At 36.5% G+C, this 11,832-nt stretch overlaps 1 non-coding gene across 1 annotated transcript; it reads left to right on the top strand.

The window, feature by feature from the left end:
* Window positions 1-8,929: 8,929 nt before the first annotated feature.
* LOC131254603 (small nucleolar RNA R71) lies at window positions 8,930-9,036 on the top strand. The gene has a single exon (XR_009175722.1). It is a non-coding gene; the product is annotated as a small nucleolar RNA R71 (small nucleolar RNA).
* Window positions 9,037-11,832: the final 2,796 nt, after the last annotated feature.

Here is an 11,832-nt window from a genome sequence, read left to right as displayed (position 1 = left end):
TAGTATTTCTGACATTGTATGATTTATGGAATTGTATTGTATCCTTGACACCTGCATTGCACACACACGTACTCCACCCTCTAAGCTTTCTATAAACTTATGCACGATAGATGCGTGTAGGTGACGTTAAGACGTAGTCGAGTTGAGGCAGGAGTGTCCGTCAGAGCTTCTGGAGTTTTTGATATCTATCTTGTATTTCCCTTCCACATTGTACTCAATGCTTTGATTATAGTGGATATATGGTGATGTTATTTGTGACTTGGTTATGCTTCTTACAAAAAAACGTTTATGTTTAAAATCCTTCTTGTAAGATCCCAGGATCGGAATATGGTATATGGGTGTCAGGAGCTGAGAATGGGATACTACGGAAGCTGTCGGCACTGGATTCGACAATCGGGAATTTGGTGAGCTTGGTTTTTGAGTTCAGGGCATGACTTCCTTCATCAATTAATTAATTGGATACAATTAAACATTAAGTCCCTAGTGTGTTGAATGAATTTCTAACTTTATAATCCATAAGAGTTAAATTTTTCTCCATAATGTTAACCATGATAATTACCTCAAAGTGGGCAGATCATCACAAGCTACTGATTTCGAACCCTTCTCCTTTTTCACTTATTTTTTCAGCTTTTTTACGTTTCATCGATGGCTTTCACAATGTCATCTCTTCTTTCTTCTTCTTCACTTTTCATTATTTTCTTATTTAAGCACATGTAATAGGTAGCCATTTTTTATTCAAACTATTTTTTAACTGGTACTTTTTCTTCTTTTGATACCAAGGTAGATAAGGAACTCCAAACTTAGTTCCTAACACTTTTTGAGTAATTACCATGCTAAAACACAAAGAGTTCAGGTTAACTTTTAAAAGAATATGAGTTAGATGTGAATTGTGAACTAGGCTCAATTGATGTTTATATCTTTCTATTAATCAATTCATTAAAAAGAACTTAATTAAAAAAATCTATTAATCAACTAGATTCTAGACTTTTAAAAATTACTTTATATCTTATCATCTCACATTTGTATATATTTAAATACTAAGAATATCAATTTTTAAAGACAATTTTAAAATATGAAAATTGATTTTTTTTTTTTATATAATTTACTTAAAAACTAAGAAAATACTGATTAGTTCCATCTAATCTCACCCCAACTTAAAATCTACATTGTCCGCAATGTAAAAGATATGCAATACATCATAACATGAGACAATGAAAATAACAGAGGAATGAGTAAGAGAGAAAGTACCTGCAGAGGATCAATGTAATGGCATGAATCTCCACCATCCTAAGGTTTTAGCACTAAAGTAAAACAAACTAAAACAAAACCTAAACTATTCTATCATAATCCTAAGAAAGCATTAAATAGATAGATAGACCTCCATTAGAATAGAAGGTCAGTCCTAATAAACATGATCATTTAGAGGGATCGACATATTATCTGAATCAAATTTCTCAAAAATTATTTTAAGACGACGTCCTCCTTATCAATATTTACTTCCCCTTCCTCTTCCAAGTTGTTGCCTTGAGAGGAATTGTTTTCTTTAGCAAAATTGCTATTGGATGTTGATTCTTCATTCTCACTCTCCTCTGATGATTCCTCCTGGGCAAGTTCTTCATTATGACTTGTTTGCCTTTGCTGGAGGGGCCGGCCCCGCTCCACTCATATACATCCTTATGTTCACAATCCCAAGTGTAGGGTCGCGATGCAATAAAAATCTCGGTGAGACCAAGGTCGAATCCACAGGGACTAATCTCGTGTGTATTCTGAAAGCAACTAGAAGTAGAACTAGAAGAAGATGTGAATCTAAATCAGAAATTAAAAGGAGTAATTGTGAGAGATTTAATTATAAACTTAAGAATTTAAAGGTGGTAACTAGGGTTTCCAAGGATCCACTTGTAGCATTCAGGGAGATCTATTACTTGATTCAAGTAACATAATTGGAATTGGAGTCCTATCCTATCCAATTGGAAGATATCATAATAAAACCATATCTAAACTCCTTTGAACTAATTCTCAATGGATGAGAGTTGTGAGAACTGGAAGTGATTCCATCACCTAGTCATGCCTAGGAGACAATGGCAAACAACAGGATATACCAATTCCACAATCAAACATAAGAGAATTATGAAGATTAGAAAGGATTCCATCATCTAACCCTGCCCAAGGGACGATGGTGAATCACAGAATTTACTAACTTCACAATCTCAATACATGAAAAGAAGACCCTCAAAGCTATTACAGATATACTGTAATTTGACTCACAATAAACCATTAAAAACTGAAAGTATTCCTTAAATATCAAAGTAGAATCAAAGAGAATTCAACATAAACATGAACCAAAGTAATAGAAACATCCCATCATGCTACAAGCTTCACCTTTAGCCCTAGCTAAGAGGTTTAGCCAACCATAGACATGATTGGATCTAAAACCCTAGAAGAAAGAATGAAAAGCTAAGGAAGAAAGAAGAAAAACGCTTGGCGACAGCTCTTTATCCTTGTGTTTCACTCCTCCAAACCCTAGATAGGTGCCTAAGGATGCCCTAGGGACTCCTATTTATAGTTATGTAACACCTCCTTTTGCACCTCCATGGAAAAAACTAAAAATTACCTCAAATTTACACACTTCGTGTAATTCTGCGCAACTCTGTGAAGTGGTTCGATGACATTGAACTGCCTTCATTGTCATCGAAGGTGCATTTTATATGTGCTTTTTTCACGCTACGTAACTTTGTTCGGACTACATAATCTTTTATGTCATCAAACCTACCTTCGATGTCATTGAAGGTGTCTTCGATGTCTTCGAGCGTTGTTTGAGGAATTGATAATGTGTCCAAAATAGTACAGTGAGTTATTTCAATTTCTTCGATAAATTTGATGTCATTGAAGAGGCCTTCAATGTCATTAAGTAGGTCTTCGAGTCATCGAACAAGTCCTCGAGTCATTGAAAAGTGTCTTCAATTTGTCCAGCGACTAACTCGATTTTCCTTTATAAATTCGATGTCATCGAGCGTTGTTTGATGTCATAGATGTGTCTTTGATGTATTCAAACGGTTATCGATGACACAATCAATGTGAATTCTGCACTTGTTCTTTCGACTTCTTTCCTTCTCCACTTAGTTTTCTTAAATCTTAGGACTTTGAAATCTTCAATCTTTGTCTCCTAAGATCCATTCTTTGCCCTGGTGATCTTTGAGTGTCAAATCCATGCTTTTAACACCTTTTCCAATCCAAGCTCTTAAATTAACCTTGCAATACAAACATGAGTAAAATAGGACATTAAGTAGTATTATATTCATAAAACCGAGATATAAATGGTGGATAATATGCAATATTTGACCCTAAACACAATCCCCAACCAGCATTTTGCTAGTCCCGAGCAACATATGCGTGAAATAAATCTCAATGCTTAATGTTCAATCCTCTTTAGGAAAACAATCTTTTGTTCACTCAAGTATAAATGGGTAGACATAAGATATGAAAGTGAGATTTTAAAACTCAAGTACTAATTTCGAACTTATCCCCTTCTCCTTATTTTTTCTAGTTTTTGATTTTATATTGACGGTCAATTTTTATTCATTCTTCTTATTTATTCATTCTTTTCTAGATTTTTCACCATACATGACTTTTTTATCAGTCTCCTATTTTTTAACTGGTTCTTTTCTTCTTTTAAGGTGGATAAAATTCTCCAGACTCGATTCTCACCATCTATCAATGATTCACATATTAATAATCAGAACTTCTAGTATGTCTTACCGAAGACAATTCGAATGTGTTTTGTGATTCAGACTAACATGATATTCAAACTTCCTCTTAATCAATTAAGCGCAAGAACTTAGGTGATAGGTTACATAGATGATTAGACTCTAGCAATTCAAAATTTAATCTCTATCTTATCATACCCAAACCATTCTTAAGTACACAATTCATCACTTCCCAAATAGATTTCAACTTAAAACATTGAGAATCTTCAAAAACTTTTCATTAGAACTGAGAAAACTCTGATTAGGTTACCTAATCCCCCATCTCCAACTGAAAATCTACATTGTCCTCAATGTAAAATTAAAAAGCATGTAGTGCAAAAGAGGCAATGAAAAGAAAAGGGAAGTGATGGAAAGGTAATACATGAAGAAGGAATTTTGAGGCTTTTCCAATGATCTCAGTGTGAAGAGGGGCTTGCACGAAATAAAATTCAACAGAGTATAAGCAAACTATCCTAAACAGCAGAAGAAAACTACCCTAGTCCTAAGGAAGCGATAATTGTACCTATACCTCCATCAGACTAGGAGATCAATCATCATATACAGGATTAGTCAGAGGTATGGACATGTCCTCTGAATCAAATTTCTCAACAAATGGCTTTAACCAATGTCCATTTACTTTGAAAGCGTTGCCATTGTTCGGATTCTTTATCTCGACGGCCCCATGAAGATAGACATTAGTAAAAGGGCTGATCCAACGAGATTGGAGTTTTTTCATAAAAAGATATAACCGAGAATTGTACAAAATGACTTTTTGACCTAGTGTGAATGATTTTCGAAGAATGTATTGGTCATAAAACACCTTCATCATGTCCTTGTAAATTCTCGTGTTCTCATATGCATCATTCTGTATCTCTTCAAGTTCATTCAACTGAAGTTTGCGCAGTGAGCTAGCGTTGTCTAAATTGAAGTTTAGATTTTTAATAGCCTAGTAGGCCATATGTTTCAACTCCACAGGCAAGTGACAAGCCTTCCCATAGACAAGTCTAAAGGGAGACATTCCAATAGGGGTCTTAAATGCAGTACGGTAAGCCCATAAGGCATCAGTCAATCGGATTGACCAATCCGTATGGTCAGGGTTAAGCATTTTTTCCAAAATATGTTTAATTTTCCTATTAAAAATATCAACTTTCCCACTTTTTTATGGGTGGTATGGAGTGCTCACATTGTGGGAGATGTCATATTTCTTCATTAAGTTGACAAATGGCCTATTAAAAAAATGTTAACCTCTATCATTAATGATAGCTTGAGGTATTTCGAACCAGGAAAAGATGTTCTCTTTTAAAAATTTAATGGTCGTTTGATGATCATTATACCGACATGGAATCGCTTCGACCCATTTAGTAACATAGACTACTGTGAGCAAAGTATATAAATTTCCAAAAGATTGGGGGAATTGTCTCATGAAATCGATGCCCCAGCAATCAAATACTTTAATAATCAGAATGGGGTTTAAAGACATTATATTTCGACGGGACAATGCTCCTAATTTTTGACAACGCTCACAAGCTCTGCAAAACTCATAAGTGTCCTTGAACATAGTGGGCCAATAAAAGCTGCACTACAGAATTTTGCCATGGATTTTTTAGTAGAAAAGTAACCACCACAGGCCTGAGAATGATGGAAAGAGATGAAACTTTGGTGTTCATTGTCTGTCACACATCTCCTTAAGATTTGGTCTAGGTAATATTTAAACAAATACGGATCACCCCAGAAGAATTTGCATACCTCGGTGAAAAATGTTTTCTTATCTTGCGCAGTCCAATGTGTCGACGTGAAACCTGTAGTAAAATAGTTAGCAATATCTGTAAACCAAGGTGAATGAGAGACTTTAAACAATTGTTCATCAGGAACATGTCATTTATATGTGTCATCTCAAGGGAATCAGAGAGATTAAGGCGGGAATGATGGTCAGCCACTATGTTCTTTACTTCCTTTTTATCTTTTATTTCCAAATCAAATTCATGGAGTAAAAGGAACCATCTTATCAGGCGGGGCTTAGCATCATTCTTAGAAAGAAGATACTTGAGCACTGCATGATCTGTGTAGATGATGATCTTGGATTAAATCAAGTAGGACTTAAATTTGTCCAAAGTGAATAATACAGCTAAGAGTTCCTTCTCCGTAGTTGAGTAATTTACATGGGTCAGATTTAGAATTCTAATTGCATAATGTATAACATAGGGCTTCTTCTCTTTTCTCTGGCCTAAAACTACCCCAAGAGTATAGTCAGACGCATCACATATAATTTCAAAAGGAAGGTTCTAGTCGGGTGGTTGCATGATAGGTGTAGTAGTTAGCATGCCCTTGAGCTTAGAAAAAGCTTCCTGACATTGCTCAGTCCACTTCTATGGTGCATCCTTTAAAAGTAGATTGCATAAAGGATAAGAAAGGTGACTGAACTCCTTTATGAATCATCTGTAAAATCCAGCGTCTCCTAAGAAGGATCACACTCTCATATGTTCTTAGGTGGAGGTAAGTTAGAGATAAGATCAACCAAATTCTTTTCCTCACATTGCTTTAGCACCATTTAAGATTCTCTAAACAATCGCTGAAGGAGGGACCAAAGACAGAGAAGTTGTCCATGAAGACCTCTAAATATTACCCCATCATGTTAGAAAAACTACTCATCATGCATTGCTGAAAAGTGGCGGGGGCATTACATAATCCGAATGACATCCTTCGATAAGCAAAGGTGCCAAAAGGACATGTGAATGTGGTCTTTTCTAGATCTTCAGGGGCTATCTCTATCTAGTTGTAGCCAGAATACCCGTCAAGGAAGCAATAGTACGAATGACCGCTAGCCTTTCCAAGATTTTATCAATGAAGGGCAAAGGAAAGTGGTCCTTCCTTGTGATGGTATTCAACTTCCTCTAGTCAATGCACATTCGCCTACCAGTAGTGACTCTAGTTGGCACTAGTCCATTGTTAGCATTGGCTACAATGGTGATTCCGGACTTCTTAGGAACCACCTGAGTTGGACTTACCCATTGGTTATCGGATATAAGGTATATGATACCCACATCTAATAGCTCAAGAACCTCAGCCTTAACCACCTCCTTAATGTTTGGATTTGATTTACGTTGTGGTTACCGGAGGTCTTTGCATTATCTTCTAGATAAATGCAGTGAGTACAAATCGAAGGATCAATTCTCTTGAGGTCTGCAATCGACCATCTAAGGGCTCCTTTATGCTCAATGAGAGTAGAGATAAGCATAATCTCATATTCTTGCTCAAGGTGGGAAGAAATCACCACCGGGTATGTCTCATCTTGACCTAAATAGACATATTTCAATTCAGAGGGTAAAGGTTTTAGGTCAAGCTTCGGTGCCTTGAGGTCAGACGGTAGAGGCACTACATCAGTTTGTGGCAATTTTTCAAATTATGTCCTCCACCAGTTAACTTTAAGTACCGGCACAGTATCAAGCATGGTTCCCATTTCCTTAATCATATCATCATCTAAATCATGGGAGTGGGCCAGGCACGTCTCCAAAGAGTCAGAGGATAAGGTCAGAGGTGTTTTATCTTCCACGAAAGAATCAATCAAGTTAACGTCGTGGGTATTGTCATCATCCTCGGCCTGTTTGATCATATTGAAAAAGATATTGAGCTCCAACGTCATATTCCCAAAAGACAAATTCATGACTTCATTCCTACAATTAATGATTGCATTTGATGTGGTAAGGAATGGGCGACCAAGAATGACGAGAATTTGAGTGCTTATGTCCACGATGGGTTGAGTATCTAGAACGATAAAATCTACTGGGTAGTAGAATTTGTCAACTTGGACCAACACATCCTCAATTATCTCTTTTGGTACATGAACTGAGTAATCAGTAACTTATAATGTGGTCTAGGTAGGTTCTAATTCACTTAGACCCAGTTGTTCGTAGACCGAGTATGGGATCAGATTTACGCTCACTCCTAAGTCAAGAAGTGAGTGCTCAATCCGATAGTTCTCAATTACATAAGTGATGGTTGGGCTACCGGAATCTTTGTACTTTTGTAGCAGATCATGCTTTAGGATGACACTCACTTTTTCTGCCAAGAAGATTTTCTTTTAAATATTTTACCGTCTTTTGGTCGTACATAAGTCATTCAGAAATTTGGCATATGAAGGTATTTGTTTAACGGCATCCAGTAGAGGAATATTAACCCTCACTTGTTTCAGCACGTCTAGAATGTCCTGAGAGTTAGAAAGAGGTTTTAGTGTAATCAACCATTAGGGAAATGGAGCAATCGACTTGTCTTAAGGTTCTGGTTCTAACTCATTTGGAGTGTTGCTAGGTCTATCAATTTCATCTATTTCCAAGTCCTTAGACTTTTCAGCCATTACCGGAATAGATTTGTCAATTGCTTTCCCACTCCTAACAGTAGTGATAGACTTAGCTTCCTCCATTTAATTTGAAGAGATCGGGGCACTGAGTTAATATTGTTATTTTGGATTGGGAAGAGGTTAACATGGAAGGCTTCCTTTCTCCCCAATCACATTTTTTGTCTTAAGCCCTTGTATGGCCTTTGTAAGGTCTTGAAAGGCTTATAGCATACCCTGATTGAAGCGCTCTTGATTTTGAAGATGCTTTAGAGCTGGATCCTCTTGAGGTTTTCCTTGATTTAGAATTTGATTTGGGAATCCTTGAGGAGAAGCAGTTTGTCCATTCATCCAACTGAAGTTGGGATGATTTCTCCAACCAAGATTGTATGTATTTGAAGTGGATCCATTGAAAGGTCTTTAGTAATTATTCATGGCATTAGATTGCTCATTCAGTACCTCTTAAAATGCAGGTATTGTTGGACAATTTTCAGTTGTGTGAATGTTGCAAGCACAAATACCGCAAACAATTTCCATAGCCTTATCCTTCTTTAAATCCATGGCCTCGAGTTTTCTTATGAGATTAGCCACTTTAGCTTTTATATCATCATCTTCTTTCAGAAGATAAATTCTACCCCCCCTCCTTTGATTGAGTAGGCCTAGAAGTGGTACTTGATTTTGGGAAGATTTTGAAAAGATGTCCCATGATTGTGTGTTTTCAAGAAGCTTGTCAAAATAATCTTACACATCATCAACCTCTTTGTTCATGAATTCCCCATTGCACATTATCTCGACCATTTAGCGCATGGAAGAAGTCAGCCCATTGTAAAAGAAACTTGTTATTCGCCAAGTTTCGAAACCATGTTGTGGGCATGAATTGACAAGATCCTTGAACCGCTCCCAACATTGGAAGAATATTTCGTCTTTCTTTTGGGTGAAGTTCATGATTGATTTTCTGAGGGTGTTCATTTTATGAAATGAGAATTTTTTCTTAATGAACTCCTTTGTCATGTCATTCAATCTGCTAATAGATCGTGGACATAGTAATTGTAGCCACGTCTTAGCTTTCTCTTTCAAGGAGAAGGGAAAGAGTTTCATCCTGATCGTGTCCTCAGATACGTTTGGAAAATATAACGTGGCTATGATCTCATCAAACTCCTTCATGTGTAAATATGGATTTTCATATTCAAGTCCATGGAATTTTAGGAGTTGGATCACCCCTAGCCTGATATCCATATGTCTTGTGTTTTCTGGAAAGACCATGCATGAAGGTGTGCTCACCGCCGCCGGTTATAAATAATCTTATAAAGTATGAGGCGGTGGTGCTTGATGCACCTCATTCTCATCCTTGATTTCCTCAACCCTAGGTTGAGGTGAATTTGGAGGTTGATTGGCAACCATAACTTCAATTAACTCTGTGGATCTCGAGTGGTGTCTAATCCTATGATGGATAGATGACCCATCACCAATCCTCCTTCACTCAAGAGATGTCGGTGTTGGCACGGACCTACTTGGGCATGAAAAACTCTTAGCCCTCAATTTCAGAATCTAACATAAACCTAAAAGAAAGAGGGAAATAGAAATCTAGAAATAGAAAGAGAGAGAATTAGAAAAAAGTTACCAAATTAGAAGTTTTTATAGTGGGATCTAGCAAAAGAAAAAGGAAAGTTAATTGGTTTTTAAAAAAATAAATAAGAAAGTAACATAGTTTCTAAAAATGAAAAACGAAAGTTTCTAAAAACAAATTAGGAAAGTTTCTATCATAGAATTAGAAAGTAAATTAGTTTCTACAAATAGAAAAGGAAAGTTTCTAAACCTAGAAATAGAAAGCTAAGTTAGTTTCTAAAATAATTAAGAAAAACTCTAACCTAAAAATATAAAGTTGAAAATTCCTAATCTTAAACTAATTCCAAAACTAGTTAATCTCAGAAAAATGCAACCGTTAATCCCCAACAACGGCACCAAAACCTTATTCACAACCCCAAGTGTAGGGTCCAGATGCAGTAATAATCTCGGTGAGACCGAGTTCGAATGCATAGGAACTAATCTCATGTGTATTTTGAAAGCAACTAGAAGTAGAACTAGAAGAAGATGTGAATCTAAATTGGAAATTAAAAGGAGTAATTGTGAGAGATTTAATTAGAAACTTAAGAATTTAAAGGTGGGAACTAGGGTTTCCAAGGATCCACTTGTAGCAATCAGGGAGATCTATTACTTGGTTCAAGTAACACAATTGGAATTGGAGTCCTATCCTATCCAATTGGAAGATATCTCAATAAAACTAAATCTGAACTTCTTTTGACATAATTCTCAATGGATGAGAGTTGTGAGAACTAGAAGTGATTCCATCACTTAGCCATGCCCAGGAGACAATGACAAATAACATAATATACCAATTCCACAATCAAACATAGGAGAATTATGAAGATTAGAAGGGATTTCATCATCTAACCGTTCCCAAGGGATGATGGTGAATAGCGGGATTTACTAACTTCACAATCTCAATACATAAAAAGAAGATACTCAAAGCTATTGCAGATCTACTGTAATTTGAGTCATAATAAACCATTAAAAACTGAAAGTATTCCTTAAATATCAAACTAGAATCAAAGAGAATTGAATATAAACATGAATCAAAGCAATAGAAATATCCCATCATGCTACAAGCTTCACCTCTTAGCCCTTGCTAAGAGGTTTAGCTAACCATAGACATGATTGGATCTAAAACCCTAGAAGAAAGCATGAAAAACTAAGGAAGAAAGAAGAAAAATGCTTGGCGACAGCTCTCCACCCTTGTGCTTCACTCCTTCAAACCCTAGATAGATGCACAAGGATGCCCTGGGGACTCCTATTTATAGTTTTGCAACACCTCCTTTCGCACCTCCTTGGAAAAATTCAAAAACTGCCTCAAATTTACGCACTCCATGTAATTCTGCACTGATGACATTGAACTGCCTTCAATGTCATCGAAGGTGCCTTTTATACGTGTTTTTTCCAAGCTGCATAACTTCGTTCGAACTGAGTAATCTTCTATGTCATCGAACCTACCTTCAATGTCATCGAAGGTGTCTTTGATGTCATCGAGCGTTGTTCGACGAATCGATAATGTGTCCAAAATAGTTTAGCGAGTTATTTTAATTTCTTCAATAAATTTGATGTCATTGAAGAGGCCTTTGATGTTATCGAGCAGGTCCTCGAGTCATCGAACAAGTCCTCGAGTTATCGAAAAATCTCTTTAATTTGTCCAGCGACCAACTCGATTTTCCTTTATAAATTCGATATCATCAAACGTTGTTTGATGTCATCAAATGTGTCTTCGATGTCATTGAATGGTGATTGATGACACGGTCAATATGAATTTTGGACTTGTTCTTTTGACTTCTTTCCTTCTCCACTTGGTTTTCTTAAATCTTGGGACTATGAAATCTTCAATCTTTGTCTCCTTTTCCAATCCAAGCTCTTAAATTCATACTTGGTGATCTTTGAGCGTCAAATCCATGCTTTTAGCACCTTTTCCAATCCAAGCTCTTAAATTCACTATACAACACAAACATGAGTAAAATAAGACATTAAGTAGTATCATATTCATAAAACTGAGATATAAATGGGGGACAAGATGCAATATTTAACCCTCAACACCTTACTTCTATGGGGGTAAGGGGAGATGCCTTGTTGGCACATTGCATATTGGGGAGTAGGTTCGCGTTTGCAAATGGGTCATAGGAGATGAAAAACTTTGCTTTGCAGACCTCGTCGTGA

Source organism: Magnolia sinica, chromosome 8 (genome assembly GCF_029962835.1).
Source record: "Magnolia sinica isolate HGM2019 chromosome 8, MsV1, whole genome shotgun sequence".
Taxonomy (NCBI): domain Eukaryota; kingdom Viridiplantae; phylum Streptophyta; class Magnoliopsida; order Magnoliales; family Magnoliaceae; genus Magnolia; species Magnolia sinica.
Note: the sequence above shows the minus strand (reverse complement) of the source record. Positions and strands in the feature narration are given on the sequence as shown.